This window comes from Corvus kubaryi, unplaced genomic scaffold (assembly GCF_017639235.1).
Source record: "Corvus kubaryi isolate FWS band 111438036 unplaced genomic scaffold, C.kubaryi_AGA036_p1.0 138, whole genome shotgun sequence".
NCBI lineage: Eukaryota > Metazoa > Chordata > Aves > Passeriformes > Corvidae > Corvus > Corvus kubaryi.
Window position 1 is genome coordinate 7,223,707 of NW_024580672.1, and position 11,219 is coordinate 7,234,925.

Sequence of the window (11,219 nt, forward strand, 5' to 3'; positions counted from 1 at the left end):
AGCATCCCCCGGCAGCATTCCCCGGCAGCATCCCCCGGCAGCATCCCCCGGCAGCATTCCCCGGCAGCATTCCCCGGCAGGCAGCGTGCACAGCACAGCCCAGCCCCGCCGTACGGACACCGACGGCGCTCCCCGGCCTCCGCTGGGAACGCCCTCTTCTCCCCTCTGTCTCCCCTCTCTCCCGCTCTCTCTCCCCGCCCCCTATTCCTTTTCCGTTCTCCTTCCTTCTCTTCTGTCCTTTCCAGCCGTCTTTAGTAGGGTAACTCCTTTTTATTTTTAGTTTTTCATTACCAATAAACGGTTCTCAGATACAATGTTTGTCTCGTTTGGCCTCATTTCGTTCCTGACCATCCATTTTTGAAAGAACTCCTTACAGCTTCCCTCAGTGGAACGCGACGGAAGTGAAAACTGAAACAGAAACTTGCACAGGGAATGACTTGTCACGTTTTGAAAAGCTGATTATAAAGGAAAAGTTCGCTCTTCAGGAAGCCAAAACGCTGCAAAACAATTCAGTTTGTTATGCAAATATTAAAACCAAAACAATTATTTTATAATATCTACTACAGAAGAACAGGAACATAGAAATAAAAGGCCAGAGGGATGATCTTACTTAAGTTCCCTGCAAATTGAAAGTGCCCACATGTGTGAGATGTTTGTTCAGAAATTCCAAAGGCTGTTTTGCTGTGCACACCCACACCAGTTTCTCATCCATGCTGGAAAATGTAGTGCAGTTCCAGCTGCTCTGCAAGCAAACCAAACACCTGTGAGATGACAGAAACAAAATCAGTATTACAGTGTGGTACCAGAAGAACACAGGAATAGTTAAAGACAGCTCCAGTATACAGGACTGTTGCAATATGAAATAAATTATTTTCAAAGTTATTCTGCAGGCTGCCAGTTCTTGAAAAGATGTGGCTGAGAAATGAAGTGCTCAGTACAAAGAGTCTGAAATGTTTCTGCACAGGTAGCATGACAAGCATATTAAAGTGTGAGAGAGCTCAGGCTTATTTCCTGTATGGAGGAGAGAAAAGGAAAACAATACCAACAAATTCGTGAGAATAATTAAAGAGTATTGGGAAAAGCCTTGGAGATACACGGTTTTCTTGTTTTAAGGGAAGATACAACCCCAAAACTCACATCACTCTCTTACTGTTTGTCAGTACTTTGATTCTGGACTTCAAAAGGAAGCTTGCATTCCTGCTATCCCACTGCTAGCAAGAGCAAAAATACCCACCAAGTGTATCTAGCCTCTAGTGCAGAGCTGCGGTTGAGAATTACGAGGGATGTGGGAACAATCACAAAACAATGTACAGTCAGTGTTTTCTGAACAGCTTTTCAGTGGTTTTAGTTGAAATTCCCTTCCAAACAGAAAGTAAGATTTTTAAAGCTTTTGGAGTGCTAGAGAGCCCTTTCCCATCACTTTACACAGTGGTCTCTCACTCCCCCAATATACCAGCAACTGTGACAAAGTGCAATTTATTTTCAGCCTAGTAGGGAATCAGCAAAAAATGCCTGTGACCAAAGGGATGCTGGAAAAATAGGTCCTGAACAAATACAGGAGAGGAGTAAGTGACGAGAAACAATGGCAGGAGGAAGCCAAAGGCACAGACCTTGGAGAGACAGCACTGAGCATCCCACACCTCAGGGGCAAGCAGGACACAGAGGTCACTGACCCTGCCTCCCATACATCTTCCCACAGTGATGTCCATATGACTGGCTCTCTGTAGGACAGGATAGATCTGCCTGTATATGTGTCATTGGGATATGAACAAGAAACTGATGATACAGAAGTACCCAGTTTCATTTCCTGCATGTTTATCCTACAGTCAGTAATGGGATTGATACATTCTCCAGATTATCAATACCTGAAAATTTATGTTTCTTGGTCTTTTCCTAGTCCTTCCTTAAAACTACATGAAGATGCCTCTCCAGACTTATCTCTGGGAACGTTTTATGATACTCCTCAAATCACTGTGAAGCACAGTGAGGCCCCTGGCATGCCACTCTCCATCCCTGCTGGGGCTGGCTGTGCCCTGGCACCTGGCTCTGCCGGGTGGGGACCACGGCTGTCACTGCAGCTCATGGGAAGGATGGCTGTGATCTGGGCTATCTCAAAGGGTCTTGAAGTTCAAGGTCTGTCTCTAACATATGAGGCAACACCTATTCCTGTACTTTGAGGGGGCAGGGGGGCAACTAACTTCATACCAGTGTCCCCTCATTTATCCAAGAATGAACAGTGATCACTAAATTCAGTATTTTTAAACCTCCCAATCACATCTCTTCAAGACTTAAATTCCTTTAAACTTGTTAAAACTTTAAACAACCACGCCGGGCAGTGGGCACTGTTGTTGGGGCTGGGGGTGGCAGGCAGGGGCTGCCCGGCCGCTCGCGGGGCCGAGGCGCTGCCGGCTGTCCTTGCCGGTCCCCGCGGGCAGGTGGCAGCCCGTGTCCGCGCAGTCCCACGCGTGTCCCCTCCTGCCGTCCCCCGGCGAGCCCCGGGCTGGCTCAGCGAGGACAGCGCGCCTGCCAGAGCTCCCTCCCCCGCCGCCTCCCCCGGCTCCTTCCCAGCCCTCCGGCTGTCAGGATCTCGGGGATGAGTTGCTCCCACGGGAAACGAGCTCGAACACGAAGCAAGCCGCAGACGGGCTTGTCATGGGCAGGAAGCCTTTCTCTGGCAGAGCTGAGCCTGTCATTGTGCTGAGACAGTGCCAGCTCTGAATTTGCATGGGATCCCTCAAGTCATGTCCCACAAGAGTTAAAATGACACCTAGGATGACATAAAAACTCTGTGGCAGCTTTTGTGACGCTCCTCGGGTTTGGGAATGAGCACAGCCTGACTCCCTTCAACCAGCCCTAGGATCAGGTGGCTCAAGGAAGTCCCACGCTGCAACGCCGAACTCCACTGTAGCACAGCAGATCACTTGGCATCACTAGTTTTAAATTTAGTACCACATGGAAAAATGGTGTCATACACATCCAGGCTGCAAACTGAGCTCTCTGAAATCTGGACTTGGCACTGTGACTGAAGTACGTGCTGCAATACCTGTGCCAACATGAATGTGCATTGCCTTAAAAATATTCACAAATAAATCAAATCCCTTGAGACTTAGATGTTCACTTTAATTCTTACTTACATAGCTGCTGAAATGCAATCAAAGGCAATGTTAGTTTAGCAGTGCCTCTGAAAGCCTAGGAAAGACAGGATGGCTGTCCTAAAGTTTGGCCCTCTGAAGGGTAGTCTTTGCATCACCATAATCAAGTGGAAAAGCAACTGGTAAAGCTGAGGGAGGAGAAAGAGTGGGTGGTAACAGTTTAGAGGCTTTCTGGAGGAATTGGCTTATGAATAATAACCTTAATTACTGCAACATGCTATTGTAAACGGTCTTGTCTTCTTTCTTTTCCAGGCTCATAAGTTAGCCTATCATTTTAAATAACTATACATTAAATGCAGTCTTGACTTCTGTTCTAGCTACAGAAATGTTTGGAACAACCACCTCAGGAAATTTGTTGCCAAGAGTTTTTTTAATCTTACAGAATCTATGGCTGTTGCTTCCATCAGAAAAACTGGAACAGCTATGAGTGCTTGAAAATGTATAATCCTGTACCAGGAGACATCAGACACAGGTTGCAAAGTACTCCATGTGTTGTACTTTTTTTGTTTGGTCTATTTATGCATCTTTGGGAAGCAGCAAGTCAGCAAAGACTTGTGCAAGGTACCCAGCTCCTTTACTGAGATGCCTTACCTGAGAAAGCACCTTCTTGTAGGAGCTTTATTCAGATCTCCCTGCAGCACTCAAAACACTGACAGCACTCTGACGTCAGACACACTGGTATAAGGAACCCACAGAGTAGAGAGCAGTCCATAAAGATGCTGTAAGGAAAGCAATGAGCAACGTTACTCAATGGCACCCAAACCATAATAACAGGTTACACGGACAGGTACTCACAGGCAGACTTTAGGGAGCCCAGGGCAAGCAGTTTGATGAACAGTTGCACTGAAAAGTGCTTCCAAGGGTTCCTGAGCTGTGGCCCCACTGCAAGGTCCCTGGGGCCAATGACTGCAGTTCAGTTACCTTTATCAGGTGACCCAGGGAATACACACTGTAGGGAGCAGCAACATGCCTAGAAAACTCATGGGATTATATGTCCTCTTATCACTGCTTGCCTTTACAACTGTAAGGCTATTAACCTGCTGTCAGTGCAACTTTTTAAGGTCTCTTCTTATTTGTAAGTGAGAACAGATGAGTAAACTAATGAGCTGGAGTATGGGGGCTGGAAACAAAAGATCTGTTATGCGTAAGTCAACAGTCTGAGACCAGCTCCATCTTCCCTCACCCGAAGACATTCCTACATAATCACAATAAAAGTGCACAGATCTTCCAGGAAATGCTGTTTTCAACATCCCCTAACTCATCCAACTAGAAACCAACCATCAACAGGACATGTGAAGACATTTCTCAAAAAGAAATACGGTTCTCCTACTTTTTTCTCTCAGCTGTGGATATATTTCAAAGGAAGATAGTAATGTATTGATTTTCTTCCTTAAATGCAGGAAATGGTTCTTCCAAATGTCACTAATTCGAATAAAATCAATACATTATGTTTGGACAGCAACCAGCTCCAGAAAATTTTAGCAAAGCAAGTGTCAGAATCTGTAAGTAGTTCAAAATAGGATTTCAAGTGCAATCCTGCTCTACTTGGTTTCAAGTTAGCTCTTAGGATTGAAGAGACAAGCTATTATCACTAGAAAGCAAGGAGATTTTTTCTTTTCTAGGCAGCATTCCACCTGAGGATCTAATAAATCATCAGTTTGCTTTCACTACTTAACAAATCTGGTCAGACTTACAGAAAACTTTAGTACAAATAAGTCCACAGGGCCATGCATGACAGAGTCAAAAAGCAAAGCAGACTTTTAAGACCTAAAAATGCTAGGCCCTCTTGGAGATAAAAGCACACTACAAGCACTCATGGAGATAAAAGCATTACTTAAAATGCAATGATGCCTACCTTTTTGGTGTCTTGACACACTATCAAACACAGAAGTGCGAGTTCTTCTTCCTTCTTCTGCTCTAACCTCACACTAATTGGTGCTGGAGATGTCAACAGTGACACGAGCTGTAGCAGAACTTGGCTGGGTTACCCTTCTCTGCTCTGGAGCAGAAAATTGCAGGTAAGTCCCTCACCTTCCAGAATGTAAGTCTGGGCTATTTGAGGACATCTCTTTCCTCATCACTCTCATTGAGCCTGGTCCACTATGTGTTCATTGCCAAGTAAGTTTGAGATGGATTCTCTCTGTTCCAGGGTGTCCTAAGTTAGCCATGTTAGTCATCTGGTGGGCCAAATGTCATGGGAAAGGCAGCCAAGGATCATCATTTGTGAACCCAACAGATGCACAGGGGCTCAGCACTGAGAACTTGTTGACACTGGCATCTACTGAGACATTAGGTTACCTAAGTTTTTCTGTGGAACTAATTTGGGTTAGGTTGCAGGAATTAGCAAAAATAAAAAACATGCTGTGAAGACATGAAGCTTTACACTGTAAAGCTTTTTACTTGGTTGCACTACACTGTCCTTTGGGATTTTTCTTTTGTATTGTTCTTTTTTCCTAATAACGTGTCTGGGACTTTCTTCTTTGAAAACACAGTTCTTTTTATAATATCAAACAGGAAATTAAGTCTTCCAGCTAAGGTGAAACCCAGGAATTTTTCCTGTTGAACAATGGACTCCAGAGAGAGTTCCTATTTAGATAAGAAAGGGCTGGAAATTCCAACCACCTCAAAACAGATGAACAAAAGCTCCAAAAGCTACTGGTACTTTCTCATATTCATAAGGTTGTTTATGCCAGTCCTTTGCCCTGCCAGTCCTTTGCACTGAGGAAGGGTTAACTAAATGTTTTTGTCTTATCTCAGAGATGGAGACTCCAAAACTCCCCATATTGATATTTCACAACCTCTACTCTTCATATCAAAATGAACACTTAGTGTATTTCCAGCCCTGCCATACTCAGTACAACATGGAGAAGAGATTGTTCCCACCCTTTTAACAGCAGCCTTTTGCATATTTGAACATCATTGTCATGCATTTTGGCTCTCCTATTTTTTTTTTTTCTTGCACCTTTGGGTTACACAGCACCAGTTTGTCCAGCCTTTCTTTGAGAGGCATGTCTTGTTCACAATGACAAGCACACAAAAATGAAAGGAACATTGCTTTTCTCCTTTTTTGCATGATGATATTAGCATGATTAAGCTTGCTAATTCAGCTACTCTTGAATTTCCTTATGGTTATCTAACTCTGGAACTTACTAACTAGTCTCCAAAGAGTGTACTTTTAGATGTATACATTCCTGTGTACATTGCAATCCAGAATTCAACAAGTAGGGACTTCTGACTTTCCCTCACAAGGCAGTAGGTATGCTTAGGGATATACAATGTCTAATCCAGGATTCTTTTTGAAAATCTTATGCTCAATTATTTCAGTCTAAGTCTGCTAAATCTCCTGTATTCACTGCCACTTCAGCAAAAGAAGCAGAAATTATGCAGTTGGTGCTTTAGTTCCACAAATACTTGGCAAAAATATAGCATCTGAAATGAGTTTTCTTGGCTCATAACCAGGCATGCTTTGCAAGTGTGAAGGTATTTTACGCAGGACCAAGTCTGCTGTCACAACCAGACCTTGTCTTATTCTGGCTCTTTTTTCACATATCCTTTGTGAGAAGTCCCACGGAGCTGGGCTCTGTACAAAAATATTGGATATTCAATGCTTTGGATTTCATTTCCAGAGGAAATGTTGCTTTCATGAGGATGAAGTCTGTACTCACCTAGTTTAGAGAAATAATCTGAAAGAACTCTGTGTATCTGTTTCCTTTATTCTGCTGTCATGCTAAGGGTCTGCTGAGGAATTCTCTCTTTCCTGCCTCATCCTTACTGTAACAAGGCCACAAATATGCAGTTTTTTTCTTTAAATGGATGATTTTCTATTACCGTGTCAGGTCTTAAATACATTTCTTAACTTTCTATGGGATCATTAAATCACTGGAAATGTTAGGAGTTATCAGTTCAAAATTACAAGAAAAATACTTTAACATTTTATGCTATCCAGAGATTTTTAACCCCTGACCTTTGCCATCACAGTTTTGCTGCTTTACCCATCTTTTCTCTATTTAGTTACAAGATACAGCCAGACCAGTACCAGGAATTGTGGCCTGTCAAAAATTAGCTCTTTCCTGGAATTACTCTTTAAAGTTTAATTTCAACATACCTCTTATGATCTTTGTGACTGTGGTTCTTTCTGAATCATTGTGATGGCTTTCTGAATTATTATAATTAATCAACTCCTTCCCCGCTGTTGGGACATTGCAGGCAGCCAAAGAAGGTGCTGACTTTTAAGATACAGCTCTTGGTGCGCCCTACCTCAGCTGCTGCCCCCACAGGCAGCCAACACACCGTGCTCTACCACACATCATTGCTTTGCAGCAGCAGCACACCAACGGGAGCTGTAGACAGTAACAGAGAATGAGACAGAAGAACAAATGAAATAAATACAAATATCTTTAAATTCAAAATTAAAGCTTTCTCTTGAATATCAGTAGCAAATTTCAACCTCCTAGGAAACAACCCCTGCCCTAAATTCACAAATTCAGGTACTCATTCAGAGAAGGTTTTAGGATGTGTGTAGATAGGACCTTCATTGAGAACACTGCTCAGTGCCAGAGGACACTCTTTTTAAAATACCTTATTGCTAAAATAAGATCTGAAATTAAATTAGATAATTGTCTATCAATTATACTAAATGCATTAAAGCAAGCAAGGCAAATAGGTGCTTCTGTCCCTAATTCAAAGGCATAACTTTATATGTAAGTATATAATGGGTTATGAGAACACATGCAATAATCTAGATGAACAAAACACTGAAGAAGAAAGAAAGAAACAGGCATTATGTGCTCTGAATCTCACATATCCATGTGTCCTGAGTGCCATTCATTACTGATGGGTTTCCTTTCACACCAGGGGTTGTTGATGTCATGGGTGTATATATCACACAACTAAGATCCTACAGGTGTAATTATTTTGTTCACTGTATCCATCACTACCCTGAAGAAGACCACCAGATGACAATGGTGAACCAGTTTATTACCAGTACAGCTTTGGATTCTAAACAATTTTTGGAGCTCAAGCCTAGGCAGGGATCTAATCATCCATTTGGATCTACATGACTTACCACCTTGGAGGGAAGCTCTGTGACCCAAGCTGTGCACTGGCTCCTTTGGCACCTTTTCCTTCACAAGCAGTCAAACTTGCTGCATTCTTGATGCAGCAATAAGAAAAAGAAAAAGAAATATGGAAAATGTTTAAGAGAAAGCCCACTTGAATGCAAATAAAGTAAACAGCATGTGCCACAGCAACAGATAAATGTTTGGAAGAACACAATGCTAGAGGGCTGCCAGCGGTCACTTAGCTGAAACCGCTCCAGGATCTGGGACATCAGTCACAATGTTTACCATATGCCAAAACACAGCTCAGCTCAGCAAACCAGGCAAGCACTGAACACAACCAGCATCTAAAAAGTCATTCTGAGGCCTCTCAGGTTTGTTGCAGTTTGAGATATGGTGGTGTCTGACAGAAGTTCATCTCAGCAGCCTCTCTGCACTCCCACTAAGTTGCCAAAGCTCTACATTTGTAGCAGCATTTGAATATCCATATTAAAATACACCAAGCACTACTTGCAAATGCACTGTTATTGCAGACATCTAGATATTGCATATAAAGGAACAAATATGACATCATTTTAGTGGCCACAGTGGTACAGATGTTCAGAATATAAGCAACAGATGTCAAAATTTACTTTCTTCTTCTAAAAATCTGATTTTCTTTTTCCATCTGTGCATCTGTTACTTTTGGTTGTGCCAGATAACAAAAAGCTACTGGCACCTCCAGAATGAAAGCAACAAAGACAATGGTGCATCACAGATAAGAATACCTTCACTGGTACCACAACACCAACCTAATGCCTTCCTGCCTCCCCAGGGGATTAACAGCACTGGTGACAGCCAGGCAGACAGACAGCAGGTTTCTCTGTGGGTATTCAAAATTGCATTATCATAGGGCAGATACAGGATAGACTGTAGGGAGACAGCCCAAATAAATAGGAAGAACTGTATATACATGGTAGGAACCCAACCAGCAATCACAGCTGATTGCATATGGGATGCACACAGGCACCTGAGATGGAGCAGGAAAGGACCTGGCAAGAAACCAAGCTGAGAAGAAGATAGACATAGTAATACGGAGACTGTATGGGAAGAAAACCATAGGGAAATTATTTCTGTTTTTAAAAAACTTAACTGTAAATAAAAGGCAGAAGATAAGGGGCACTACTGAAGCACAAAACAGCAGGTCTTATGGCTGCCTGTATATTTGTTTGACATTTTTCTGCCTTGGCCTGACCAGTGTCAATATAAGGTGTTTCCCATGCCATTGCTGTAGGTAACACACCTAAACACAGCCAATTTTGGTTATGTAGCTACAATCTTGTAGCTTCCTTGTTGACAACTGGTCTAGGCCTATTAGAAGAATCCCTTGGAAATTAGTAGATTGAGTTTTCCTTACATTTAGGTGGTTGACGTAACTCATTCATTTCTATAGAATTATTTTTTAATTTCAACCAGTGTAAGTTATACTGGAATTGCAACAGGATGATGTCTCCTTACCACAGGACTCAGACCAGACCTTCCAGACAGCTGGTCTGGAAGGCTGCCTGTCACAGAAACTTTCAGTTCCATCCATCTGTGGAAAGAATCAAAATAGAGAACTGAAGAAGAGTCGGGTTTTGATATGTGTAGGAAAAAGCCCAAACCAAGGGCCATGATGTGTTGCATTATGGTACATCACAGTAAAAGCACTTCCTGTTACCTAATAGGCAAGAAGAAAGGAAAAGGAACTATAATACGTACAGCTGACACTTAATGACATGTTGATCTGAAATAATTCCAGGACCTAAATTTAAATAGAAAGGTGTACTTGGCTTTTCCATTTATTAACTGGATAAATGTAAATAATCAGTTTTGCCATTTTCAAGTTAAAAAAATAAAACAACATAGATATTTTACTGTTTTTCAGAAAGCTAGACTGTTTCAACAGCTGCAGCCATACCACTTCAAGTGCAAGATAAAACTTTTGCATGACAAACAATGTGACAGTGACTCCACATAAGCTACATCTGCAAAAATTTGGTTTTCCTCCTTCACTGTTAAATGAAAATGTCAAAAAATAATAGCCAAACTGCATAAATGGCCACATACCTTTCTTCCCATCTATCACCTCCAATTCTTAAACTTCTTAAATCTCTTTTTTTGGGTTGTACTTTAATTTCTGTCATGGCCTCTAGCATCTCTAGTGTTGAGGACAGAAATACACCAGAATATCTCAACATTTTTGGTCAGCCTATTTCCAAAAGAAGAGTGGATCTGCTGCTATTGTGAAAAAAAAATGGTTTTGTTGCATGCACACAAACTGGGTGTGCAATGCACAGACTGTCACTGTGGTGCTCCTTGAAAGCAGTGGAATTAGCAAGAATAGCTACTGTTCAGGCATGCTGCACTCCCTCAGTGAAGTGTTTGCATGCCTGGGGAGGACACCAGCACGGAACAGGTTGCCACTGCCAGAATATTTTGTGCAAGCCACTGCCAGCCACCTTCTTTCTCAGGTGCAACCTGAGAGCACAGAGGGACTGAGCCAAAGAACTGTTCTGGCAAGAGAAATAGCTTGTACCTGGGCACCTTGAGCTCCTCAGCCCCTCCAGTCTGATATTTGCCCATCCTTTTCTAGCTTGGAAACCACCATGTGCACTCCAGGATGACAGGCAAAGAGACAGTTCCCAGCTTTGTTCCCATAGCCTGCTAATATAATTCTGCAGCAAACAGGAAGAAAAACATTGGATGCTTTGCCTGGTCTTGAGGGCATCTGCTTCTCACCTGGCAGAGGTGCATTCTTGCCAAGGATCCTGTTCCGCACAGAAACTTTCCACTGATCATGCAAGACTGACCCCAGAAGCAGAGGGATTTTATCCATCTTTCCTTGAGGTTCTTCATGTTCTCTCCTCTGTCACAGGTACATTCTAGGACAGTGACAGGGATAGAAAACCTGCAGGCTTAGTAGAAGTGTATTTTCTTCCAAACCCACAGCTCTTCTGTCCTAATTAGCAGAAGGGATCAGAAACAATGC

At 42.7% G+C, this 11,219-nt stretch overlaps 1 long non-coding RNA gene across 1 annotated transcript; it reads right to left on the reverse strand.

The window, feature by feature from the left end:
- Positions 1 to 220: 220 nt before the first annotated feature.
- LOC121660022 lies at positions 221 to 9,249 on the reverse strand. The gene is made up of 5 exons (XR_006014525.1): positions 8,218 to 9,249; positions 5,008 to 7,492; positions 3,744 to 3,871; positions 611 to 761; positions 221 to 497 (listed from the first exon to the last, which is right to left on the reverse strand). It is a non-coding gene; the product is annotated as an uncharacterized LOC121660022 (long non-coding RNA).
- Between the last annotated feature and the right edge of the window lie 1,970 nt (positions 9,250 to 11,219).